This window comes from Puntigrus tetrazona, chromosome 16 (assembly GCF_018831695.1).
Source record: "Puntigrus tetrazona isolate hp1 chromosome 16, ASM1883169v1, whole genome shotgun sequence".
Classification (NCBI taxonomy): Eukaryota; Metazoa; Chordata; class Actinopteri; order Cypriniformes; family Cyprinidae; genus Puntigrus; species Puntigrus tetrazona.
In genome coordinates, this window is record NC_056714.1 from 6174095 (window position 1) to 6187278 (window position 13184).

Consider the following 13184-nt stretch of genomic DNA (forward strand, 5'->3'; position numbering starts at 1 on the left):
AAAGAAGGCGGAGCTGTTATTCTGTCTGTAGTGTCATCACATGCTTAAGGCATTCTGCTTTTACAAACGCGCTGGATAGCTGGCCAATCTGAACACACCTCGCTTTTTTTTAAACAATGAGACCTGTTTCAGGGGTGGGTCTTAGAGGAGAAACAGTAACATACAGTATGTGGGATTTTGTTTTCTGTATGTAAATAAATAGGATGGAAATGCCACAATTCATTTTGGCAATGCAGAATGTATAAACAGTTTTGGCCTCAGTATTGAATAATGCTTGTTAGCTACTGAAAAAAACAGAAAAATAAAGCATTGTCATGTTTCGGGCAGCTTGGATCTTGCACTTCTCCCGAAGCAGCTCACTCTCGTCCTGGGCTAAGAGAAGAAGAACTGGACTGTTGCCCAATTGTTTTGCATTTCATTTGGAAACCAAGGTCCTGGAGTCTGGAGGAAGGGTAGAGAAGCTCATAGCCCAAGTTTCCACAGTAGTCCGTGATGATTTTGGGTGCAGTGTCATCTGCTGGTGTCGGTCCATTGTGTTTTTTGAAAATCAACAGCACTGCACCCGTTTACCAAGAAATATTGGAGCACTTCATGCTTCCTTCTGCTGACTATCTTCTTAAAGATGCTGATTTCATTTTCCAGCAGGATTTGTCACCGGCCCACACCACCAAAAGAACCAAAAGTCGGTTAATAGTGTTGGTGACCTGAACCCCGTAGAGAACCGATTTAAGGCAGTAATTAAAGCAAAAGGAGCCCCTACCAGGTATTGAGTACATATGCGGTTAATGAACATACTTATCAGAAGGTCTATGAAGGTTTATTGGTCCTATGAAGTATTCTAATTTGAGTGAATTGAGTGAAATCATCACAGTTAAAAGAAAGACTTAACCTACTTCAGTCTGTGTGCACTGGCTTCACTTAATACACAATTTGAGTTGAATTACAGAAATAAATGAAGTTTTCCACAACATTCTAATTATTGAGATGCACCTGTAGTCCTTGCAGCCTCAGAAAGCAGCATGTCAAACGTTTTGGTGCCCTAAATGAACACTAAATGAACAGGCCAGATTATATGCTATTTATGTGTCATTTTATTCCAAGCTCTATTTAGTACTTCTTCACTGATCTCACTCAGAATTCACCGCACACCCATCCCAAACTCCGCTGCCTGCCTCCTCTTTGACCTCTAGAAATCCTCTTGGCTTTTCTCTGGATTCATGTCACCGTTTCTGTGCGCTGTCACAGCCTCTCCACCCCTCACTACCCACAATCCATTACAGTCCATTATCAGACGCTGTATGTCCCAGAACGGCCACTGCCAGCGCCCGATATGAGCCTCCTCGTCTCTGCACTCCAAAACACACACGCCCGAGTCGCTCTGGGAAGGGAGTAGTGTAAACCACCAATATAACTATATCATTTAAATGTAAATTCATTGTAGGGCTGGGTAGTGCGTCAAGAGTTGTTTTCTATAAGCAGTGTGTATGTGTGAGAGTGTGTGTGTGTGTGTGTGTGTTCAGATTCAGATGAAAAGCATAGTGTGCTTAATGGCCACTAATTACATTTAGAGTAATGTGTTTGTGATTAATGTCCTTACAACTCCACCCCACCCCTCTTTCTGAAGTGTAATTAGCTAATGATATATGCCTTCATAAAAACATAAACATGCTTCACCGCGCACACACACACACACACTATGTATCCCAATGGAGGCCTTCCATAGATTTTTATTGTTCTTATAGGCAGCTGGTTATCAATTCTGTAGACTAACCCGCACTCTAACCTCAGCGCTAACAGAAAACATAAAAATGCGAACTACAGTCTAGCTAAAAAGGTACGCATGCACCACAATTCATGTAGGGATTTTCGAAAAATATCAATGAGAGCAAAGGCCTGTTCACTGTTAAATATAACTACACATTTTTCATAGTATGGTTGGAACAACTCAATAACAATCAGAATCTACCGACTTTGAAGAGCTTTAGCTTTTATGAAAGAACTGCAGTGTGCTCGTAATTAAGTTATAAGAAAATCGTCCGTTGATAAGGATTCTTATATAGTTATCTTTATAGTTATTGTCTGTAGGTGGACGCATTGTGGACATCATCCATTGGTGTGAAACTAGTTATTGTGGGATCTGTAAGTGTAAGTACGTTTTTGTTTGCGAGACCAGGTTGCAGTTATCCATTGGCGTGGAGACTAATATAGTTATTGTTATCAATTGTTATCTAGTTATTAAAGTTATTGTTCTTGGTGTGAACAGGATCTTACTCTTAAAACGTACACAAAGAGCATGCAATGCAGCATTGATGAGTATAAAATCAGAACTGCAGAGATAGAGAGATGCTGTGTTATTATCACTGCTGCTGACCAAAGTCAACTAAACATCCCACACACACACACACACACACAGAAGCATTAGCGAGTGAACTGCTCATAATAGCTCTTCCCAGAGGACAACAAGGCCACGACACAAACACACAAACAAACACACTCATCTCTAACATGACGCTTCCTCAGAGGGGAAGAAAGGAAAAGCTCCAAGCGGTATAATGTCTGTCTTGGTCTGCCCTCGGTTATTACCCATTGTCTTGTCTCTGCTGAAATTAAACCAGTGTTTGTGCTTCAGTGATGCACAGAAAGGGCCATCTGTCACCCTCAACCAGGCACTCCAGTATAACATCTGACAGAATATCAGACTAATATCATTTCTGAGCACAGAAATAAAAGATAAAATATGCGATCAGGAGAGATCGGGAGGAGAGAAGCGGAAGAAAGAGTGTCAGAAGGAGGCAGAGCGGCAGGACAGAGAGAAGATTGTCGGAGTGATCTTCAGCTAAAGGTCAGTCTGGTGTCACGCCGCTAATAGGATTAATTACTGCATTTGCACCCCACCAACCCTTCATCCCCTGTCATCGCTCTCAGCCCTCTCTGTGACAAACAGCTCTGCTTCCGCCAAGCGTTTACATTTTAATGCCACATTTCTGAGAGCCTGCAGCTTGAAAAGGTGTGGAAATAATCCAAATAATCTCCGCGGATGCATACAGCTCGACGCTCCAGCGGAGTAATCCAGATGGACGCGCACTCTCTGAGCTGAGGCCGCTCTGGATGTGTTTACAGACACACACACACACACACACACACACAGAGATGGCAGGACATGAAAGGGGATAATATATTGTGAGATCCATGTCATGCCCTCCACACACACACACACACACACACACACACACACACAGAAAGGGACTCACCCCCTGGCAGGGTTTTCTGTTCATGAAGAGCACTTTGTGTGCTTTAACAGCTGAATCCTTGAGCACAGTATGTCAGAAAGGCGCATCCTAAGACAGAAAGATACATTGTTAGTATTCATTGACAGTTTATGTTTAGATTTATATAGGCTGCTTATATAAAAAGACATGGTTTTCATTCATGCAAAATCAAATCAATCATAATAAAATATTACTATTAATTATATAAATTCATTATAAGCAATGACCTACATTTTAAATTGAAATTCAATTTCAAGTAGGTTTTTAAGTACTTCTTATAGAATATATGCAGCATGATTACACACGATGAATGACAGAAATGTAATTTCACACTCATTAGATTTACCCAGCGAGGCTTCTGGGACAGCTCACCCTGAACTCTCACACACACACACACACACACACACACACAGCTACAAAGAAATCAGGCGACTGTGTATGCCTTTTTCTGAGATTGGAAACTCTATAGATGTAAAAGCACATGCAAACCACAGAGCAGCACACAACAAAAGCGTCTTTAGAGGAGTGTGATGTTTGAGGCAGTGTGATTTTAATATGATTAATATTAAAAACATTTTCACTAGATTTTATTATCTTTCATTTCATTTTCATTTGAGCAAATGTTTTAGTAACTTTGTGTTGTTTAAACGTTTTTTATACATGCATATTTCCGACCCTGGAGCACGAAACCAATCATGATCAAAATGATAGATTTTTCTTTAATGGCAAACATCATTCAGATATTAATTGTTCAAATTGTTTTGTAAATTTTCTAACATAAATATATTCAAACTTCATATTTGATTAGTAATATGCATTGCTAAGAACTTCATTTGGACAACGTTTTTCCCAATAATTAGATTTTCTTGCACACTGTTAGATGTCCAGATTGTCAAATAGTTGTATCATGGCCAAATATCACCATTACATCAATGGAAAGCTTATTAGTTTAGCTGTCGTGTGAAATATAAATCCTTATGACTGGTTTTATGGTCCATTGTCACATATTACTTTGAAGTGTTCCTTCATCTTCCACAAGATATTTGGTTTTTCACCATATGTGTGTATCTGAACCCTTTTCAACAACGACTATGATTTTCAGATCCATCTTTTCACAATCAGGACAACTGAAGACCGACACGCAAAGCGTTACAGATAAATCCTGATGCTTTAAGATGGCAGCACACGAGATTTTCAGTGAGTAACTACTTACTCATCGTCTGACTTCAGAGGACTATAGTGCATGAGTCACGATGATGACCAATCCCTGGAGCTCGACTGGCCTTAATCGGAAAACATGTAGACTCGTAGTTTCATCAAAACATGCAATTGTCTTAAAAATAAAAATCACCTTTTGAGCTCCACAAAGGAAATAAATTCATACACATTTGAGAGTGAGCAGCATCTAATGCATGGGGAGCTATTCCCTAAGGTCTTCCTTCATTTATCACCTCAGTGACCTTAAACCACCGAGAAATCCACGTGATTAAATCCCGGTCAAGCCCCGAACAGGCTTCATTCAGCCCTGGGCGACACGGGACGAAAAGAGAACAGAGTCACACCGCAGAGAGAGAAACCTAATACTCAACCACAGGGCGCAGAAAGCAAGAGAAGTTCACGAAAGCGACAGCAAAGAGCTTTCCCGGTATATACAGCATACCGTCCCTGACGTGCTCTACATCGCACTCCGCCCAGCCCGTGATGAAAACACCACTTATATACACTAAAACAATACTGCCCTAAAGTGTGCGGTGATAAAGACTTCAGAAGCTAGACCAAATCCCACTGAGAGGGCAGCGGGAGCATGCACGCGACCCCCACTGTAAACTAGAAAGGGTTAAGCCACAGTGTTTATTCGAAGCGCTCTACACATGCGAGTCGTGACTGAGCGCCCGGCCCCGTCCCCATCCCCTCCCGAAGCGTGCGGCTCCCTACCTTTGTGCACGCCCGTGTACTTGTCCTTGATCACAGTCAGCTCGTAGATCTTGCCGAACTGCTCAAAGATGGGCTTGAGGTCCTTCTCCTCCAGATTGCGTGGGATCTGCCCGATGAAGAGTTTGATGGCGTCGGGCTCCTTCATTGGGTCGGTGTTTGGAGAAAGTCAGAGGCGAGACGAACGTGCGGGAGAGAGAGGATGGAGGTGTGGATGATGCCTGCGGAGGCGGGGTGTGATCAAAACAATGAATGAACGGATGACTGGATCTGATGCACCGCTTCTGGGATGTTCATGCGATATTAAACCTTATTCTATGTTAGCATTAATGCATTAGATACTGACAATACTCGTAACGCTTTATTTTAAGGTATCCTTTTGCATGTACTTACTATTATAATAACAAGAGGCATAATTACATGCATGCAACCCTAAACCAAATCCTAACCCTAAGTAAGTACATGCAGTTAAATGTTTAATTACACTATACCAATCATACCTTTTATTATTACTACTATTACTAATTATACAATGTTATTGTTGTTAATATGGATATTAGCTAAGCTTAATAGATGCTGGGTATTGTTCACTGTTAGTCCGTGTTTATTATTGCAACCAGTTAACATACTGTAAAGAGTTCCCAAAATCAGGATCTCATCGGTGTGACCTATATGTCTGACTCAAAACCAATTAGGTTCCAAGAGCGCGCATCTTTCATCACTTTAAAACAGAAGCATAGAAACCGGAGGCCAGCTGACGATTTCATAAACAAAGCGCAAATCATGCATTACAGCTCATAATTCCGAACAATACAATACAATAAAACCAGAATTTAAGATCATAAATAGCCGCTAAAACAACGATGCATCCGTGCACGCTCAACAGAACAAAGACGGCTACGATTTCCAGAACGATGGCAGATCTTTAATAGCGCAGATTAATATAAATAAACCACGCGCATGTAGTATGACCGAGCGCATCCTTTGTTCAGGCGGCGGGGCTCTGGATCTCTTTGTCCGTCTCCGTTAAAGGATAACGGTCCGGGTTCCCATGACAGAAGCGCTCAAAAAACAAGCTCACCTGCAGGGATGTCTTTATTTATCACGATCTTCGGACGATGCCTCCTCTCGCGGTTTTTTCCACCGAGCTCACAGTATAAGCACAGCTCCGGCCAGCATCTCCGGTGGGTCTGTTATTAATATGAAATGCGTTGCGAGCCCCGGATTATTCTCGCAGCACGTGTGTCGCTCCTCGCGTCTCATTCAGCGAGGTTTACTACGTGTTTCTCGCTCCTCTGGGCGTGACGTCACCGGTGTCTCCCTCTCACGAGCGCTCGTGATGTAACGGGCAGGGACCGTCTGCAGTTTACCGCTCCGTGAAAACACCCGCCTTTCCGTCGGGATCGTGAGGCTTTATGAGCGCAGTACAGCGATAGAGATGTGTTCATTCATTAAGAGCGACGCAACGTGCTAACAGCATGCTATACTAGAAAGTGTGCTTACTTTTTCTGGAAGGTCACCATAAAATCAAAATCAGTCATTCTCAGGTGACCTTAGATTTCCTTCAGTGCAACAGCAAAGAAGATTTTGGGCTGAAACCGCTCTTTTGTGATTCATAAAATGCAAGTCAACGGCTAACATAAAAATAAATTCATTTGGCTCCTATATTGGGTCTTATGAAACTATAAATGTTGGGTTTGTGCAGGAAACGCGGCATCATTCACGACGTTATTGTCTGTAATCCAGAGCCGAAGCGTTGTCCGGTTCGCGAATGAATTGTTCTTTTGAACCGATTCTTTTTGGCGAACTAGATGAATCAGTTTAGCAGATCAGACCGATCGTCTGAAGCAGACGTCATTACGTCATCACGTAAACTTGATTTTAATTCAGTTCTCAGCAATTAAAAAAACATCACTGCAAAAAATGATGTTTAACCGTAAAAAAGACCATAAAGTGACATCAGAACACAAATTTATAGTATATATTTATAATAATATAATTACTATAAAATATCGGCGTTTAAAATCTAAAATAATTGGTCACAATATTGTTAACTAAAAACATCATAATTAGCACTCGAGCTCAGTTGCTCTCTGCGACAAAGCATGATGGGAAATGACTGACGACACAGCTTCACGCTCATTGGTTCAGACAACCGTGATGCTGCCTTCTCATCTAAAATGTTTTATTTTTTTTAATATGATTTCATGCTATTACGTATTTAAATTATGCATTCATATTTCCAAACACTATGACAACGCAATCTCTGTGTGAGATATGTAATCGTTTAAATATTTATATAAACCCCCCCACGTGTTTGTATTAAAGTAGAAATTTTGCATTTCGTATGGGATTAAATAGCAAGCACTTTGAGTGTGTTGTTCATAGTTTTATTCATATAAAAAGCAACAGAACTGAAATTATAACAAGTTCATCAGCAGGAGAGTGAGAATAACGCCAGCATATCTGCTTTTGATCTCACTGACGGTCGCGAACTGCTTTGTTAGTTTTCTAAAGTGTCAAACGAAGTGGAAAAAGAAGTCGAGAGGCGCTTAAAATAGCTGGATCTGGCAACACAGAGGCTGCGCCGGCGCCCTCGCTCACAATACAAGGGTCCCGTTCTCTTTGACAGCGTCTCACAGCGATCATTTTCATTCAAGCATTCTTGCACGCTGTCTAAACTGAATCATACATGTCGTGCAGACATCTAATGTGAAAAGTGTAACAGCAAATTTGTCATTTATTGAACTGTTTTTATTTTTTAACTTACCTCATGTAGCTGGGTATAGGACTTGCTATGGGAATTAATTTTGCATTGCCTGTACTCTATATGCTCTTTGACTATCAACTATAGGTGGCCGCTGAGTTGCAATGCATAAATAAAACTTTAGCTCAAGAGCTTGACTGAAGAAAAGAGTCAGCTTCATCTTGAGGATGAGTGAGATGAACAGCATGAAGTCCCGCGTTAATCTCGCAGCCCTGTGATGGTGAAGTTGTTAAGTGGATGAGAAGGTGTATTGGTCGACGGTCCCTGAGCTCTGACCGGGTGCTGAGGGGACGCGCGCTTTACAACCGCGTGCACGCGTCATCAACTAAAGCGTCACAACGCACTTTAATGTTAAAAGAGGATTTAAAAACACACAGCTTCCGATATCTAAATAGATGAAAAAACCGTAAAAAATCGATCAGCACGCATATATGCATTTATTTATGTAATATGACAGACTAAGAAAGCGCATGAAATTTATATATATATATATATATATATATATATATATATATATATATATATATATATATATAGTATACATACAAAGGAGCCCTTGACCCAAATGCGCCTGCTGGGATGTGACAGGTTTCAGAGTGATTTACTGTGAAAAGGTCACCATCTGCCTCCAGAGCCCCCCGATCCAGATCCAGACCCCCCTCCTAGCACATTATGCACGGGCACAGGGTCTCCTGCTTCATCTCGAGCAGGCCGGTGTTCTTGAGCAGAGATCTGCTCTGATTACAACACACTGCCCGCACACTGTCCTCTGCTGGAGAGATTGAGCACGCGGTCAGGATTTCTGTGCTTGTCACTGCATTTTTAATGCCATTTGCAAATAAATAATGCTAACACTTGTTTTTAGCCCATCAGAAGCAATTATCGAGCAATTATCATGACCTTTATGTACTGTTTAAGGAATCATCAGCACTAAAACCTCTGCATGGACGACAAAGCAATGATGTGGTTTTAACGTTTGTTTATTATGAATAATAACTGTTGTAAAATCTGCACACACTGTTTGTTCCATAACAAAGCAACATATATGTATGGCAACAAGTAGATCTCGAATTTCTCAAAGACAGTAACTGATCCATATAAGAAAAAAATAAATTATATGTATCTTATCGTAGATAAATAGCTATGTTTCCTGTTTTATATATAAAAGCATCTTTTTAGTCTTCTAAAGAGTATCTGCTACCTGTCTAAACATAGGTGATATACATAATATACATAAACTCTCAGACGTGAAACACACACACGCACACACACACACACACACACACACACACACACACGCACACACACACACACACACATGCGCACACACACACACACATACGCACACGCGCACACACACGCACGCACACACACACACACACATACGCACACGCGCACACACACGCACACACGCACGCACACACACACGCACGCACACACACACACACACACTTTTACACACACACACACACGCACACACACACACAAATCTGACTGTATATACTAAAACGCAGTATTTTTTTTTGCCTGGAGTCAAGTTACTGTGACAAAAGATCCATCCCATCTTTGTTATTACTCATTTATATACTCAATTGGTCACATATTGCTCATTGCATAAGAGATTGTGATCGCCTAGTGGTTATAGCTGTGGACTAGTAACAGAAAGCTCACATGTTCTAACACCAGAGAGTATTTTAACCTCGGTTTGATCCAGGGCAACGGTCTTGCACTGTACCTGACTTTGGCTGAAATCACTACACTGCTTTATTTAACACCGACACACACATAATGCTGCCCTGAATGCATCCCACCTGTGCATACAGCATATCCACAGCAACCCTTTCGGCCTTATATTACACAACACAAAATGCACAACAAAACTGCTCTGTGGTTTACAATAATATCTAAATACCCAAACATGAAAATGATCTGAAAATGTCTTCAACCTCTGGCCGTCCGAGAGAGATGGGGTTTTCTGGAGAAATTTAGAAGTACAATAGTGTCAATGAATACTCTGGAGTGAATGGGTGCCGTCAGAATGAGAGTCCAAACAGCTGATGAAAACAGGACAACGATCCACAACACTCCAGTGAATGCTGTGTAGTATCGTGGATCTTTTTGGACTCTCATTCTGACGGCACCCATCCACCAGCGAGAGACGCATTTCTACAAATCTGATGAAGAAATGAACTCATCCTCATCTCGGACGGCCTGAGGTAGGCACATTTAATTTTAGGTGAGCTATTGCTTTCATTTACAACGTGGGAACCAATAAAAACAGCCAGAAATAACAATAAAGAGCAAAAACACAAACAAAAAACATATCACGCAAAAATGACAAAAACAAGAAACAAAAAAAAGACTGATTTACATTGAGACGAATCCGACCTAAGGAAATAAAGACTGAATCATTAAATAAAGAGAGCTGATCTTGATGCTCATCTTAATGATGAACTAGACTCATAGTAGATTTCTAGATTTCTGACTGTCAGTGTGCTATTTTTAGACAGTCACGAGCACTTATGCTGGAATATGTAGTCCTTGCGAAGCACTGATATCTTAAGGACCGTTTGAGGACTGAGACGAGGCCAAAAGGCACTGTTTGTAAGAAGAAAATCAATGTTTGCATAAAATGTATAGCTGCTCGCATCGGCGTAAGTATGCAATTCGATGCATCTTCATGATTTGAATTGGAAAATCTTTTGTTTTTACTACTGACAACAATGCTAGTTTTTTTTGCGCTAATTCAACATAATTAGGATTGAGCGATCGCATTAGGTGTGTAAAACAAACTAACTGAAGATTATTCGATTCTTTTGGTTTAAAGTAAACCATGGCCCGAAACACTTAATGCGTGGCAAAAGCACAAAGGCAACTTCTAGAAGTGTTCCCATTTAGCAATATCTTCACACACGCGTCCAGAGCACGTGGACCTGCGGCCGCAGCGCATTTGTTTAAAGATGTCTCAAGGAATGGTTTAGTATTTGACAGTATAGTGTACTAAACACTCGTCCACTTAAGCGGGGAAAAGAGCTACCGTCGGTCATTTGAGCCTATGAACGTTTTAAAACTTTCTCTTTAAAGGATCTCAGCTCGGTTCAAGCTGGATTCTCTCTCCTTTCGAACCTGAGCGGCCTCCGATTGGCTGCTTGGCTTCCTCTGCTAGAAGTGTGATTGGCTGAGTTTGGGCTCCGGCGGTTGGATCTCCGAACCTGGCGTCTAGAGGTTAATGTCTTTTGGCCGCTGGCGCGCCTCTGGGTGCAGGACGCAGCAGCAGGCGGTCTTATAGTAGGAGTAGACACAGAGTCGAGCCTGGACCACCATCACACAGTTGTGTCGTCTGTCCTTACAGTTCTCATCTGCAGAGAGCGAGAGAGAGAGGGAGGTTATAACCCGAGTCGTGGTACAGAACAGCGCTCTCTCACACACACACACACACACACACACACACACCTCGAAGGGACTGCAGGGGATGAGTGTTGCAGGAGCGCTCCTGGGCGGTCTGGAGTCCCGTCACAGGCGGCGCCGTGCTGCTTGTCTGCCGTGAGACACCGCACCTCCCGCGTCTGCACCCCTTCACCGCAGGACCGAGAGCACTGGACAGAGACAGGGCGAGTCAGGGACAGCAGGGGAAGGGAGGACAGCGCGCGGAGGATGAAGCGTCCTCACCGCGCTCCACTCGGTGCTGAACCACTGCGGCGCCGCAGGGCTGGAGTTCACGGCTGCACCGGAGGCGGTTTCTCCAGGTGGGAGCACTGCGCTGGCGCCGCTCACGGCGAACTCACTTCCTGTCTTCTTCCACGCAGATGACGTCCCTGCGCTGGGTGCCGTTTCCGCACGCCGCGTTACACTGCTCAGAGACAGACGAGAGGCAAGGATGGGGAATTAATATTCAGTGTGGCGCCACACAAATGCCTCTTTAAAGCGCTTCAGTGCCGCCTTGAGCGAGAGAAGAGCGTCACACACCTAAGCCAGAACCTTACTCTTGAGTGATCCCTCAAATCAGATGTAATGATAGAATCAGTGTTTGGTTCTTGTACATCGGTGTCATTCATCGAAGCCTAAACCTGACAAAACTACAAACTGCTTCTTCAAATCTGACTGGCTGTTTCAGGGTCAACCAAGAACCGTCAAACTCTTTTATGCAGCTTCACTGTTACTTTACTGTTACTGTACTCTATTCTATTTTACTGTTTCATTCTGTTTTGTTAAGTTAATTATTCTGCATAATTCAATTAATTTTCTACAAATGACGTTCTTTCCCGTGTTTGCTTTTGTTTCAATTTGACACTGTTCATTTACGATTTAATGATATATTATTTAATTCATTCAATGGATTTGTTTTTATTATATTCAAGTACTACACTTTAATGGAATTGTTTACACTTTATTCCAATGTAATACTCAACACCGTTTTATTAATCTTCATTCAACTCCATTTATCTATTTATTCATTTATTCTGCACTGTCCAATTTTCACATTCAATTTTTTCTATTTAAAGTTTAATTCAGTAGCTATTTTATTATTCACTATTCTATTCTATTCTTAGAATGTTCCGATATTTTCATAGAACTAACAATGAGTTACATTTGACTTTCTATTTATCTGCATTTTATTCAATTCTATACCATTTATTAAATGTTCTTCCATCATGCATTTCCATCCTATTTTTAAATTTCTACGGTTTCCTTTGATGTTATTCTGTTCCGTTCTCTTTTATTCTATAGTTGGGTGATGTGTGCTGCAGGCCGAGGCCCTCACCTGTCCCCAGGGTCCGGTGTACCAGAGGTGGACGGCTGTACAGGGACCCCGTTACAGGCCTTCATGTCAGCCGGTTTCTCGGCGACACACTCCCCTCCTCGTCTCCTTCTCTCCTGCCTCCGCCGGTCAAACACACCACCTCCCTCCGCTGGACGCCCCGGTCCACACGCCCGCATGAGCACTGACCGAGAGAGACAGAGACAGGGTCATCCACAGCGCTACACACAAACACAAAGCTGACCCGGCGACTACTCACAGTGTTCGTCCAGTCGGTGAAGTACCAGTTAGTGGCCTTGCCCAGGGACCCATGTGACAGTCCTCGGGCGCTGTGGGCGGAGCCTGTCACTGCACTCCCTGTCACTCACAGTGTTGCCACGGTCACTGACACAGCGTCACGCTCGGGTTCTCTTTCCCAATCCACAATCCACTGAACACTGAGGGAAACACACACACA

At 42.4% G+C, this 13184-nt stretch overlaps 1 long non-coding RNA gene and 1 pseudogene across 1 annotated transcript; both read right to left on the reverse strand.

Moving 5' to 3' along the window:
• Positions 1-3308: 3308 nt before the first annotated feature.
• On the reverse strand, positions 3309-6414 carry LOC122359843. The gene is made up of 3 exons (XR_006252729.1): positions 6283-6414; positions 5205-5422; positions 3309-3338 (listed from the first exon to the last, which is right to left on the reverse strand). It is a non-coding gene; the product is annotated as an uncharacterized LOC122359843 (long non-coding RNA).
• Positions 6415-11187: 4773 nt separating this feature from the next.
• Positions 11188-13184, reverse strand: part of LOC122360790 — a 49630-nt pseudogene continuing 47633 nt past the window's right edge.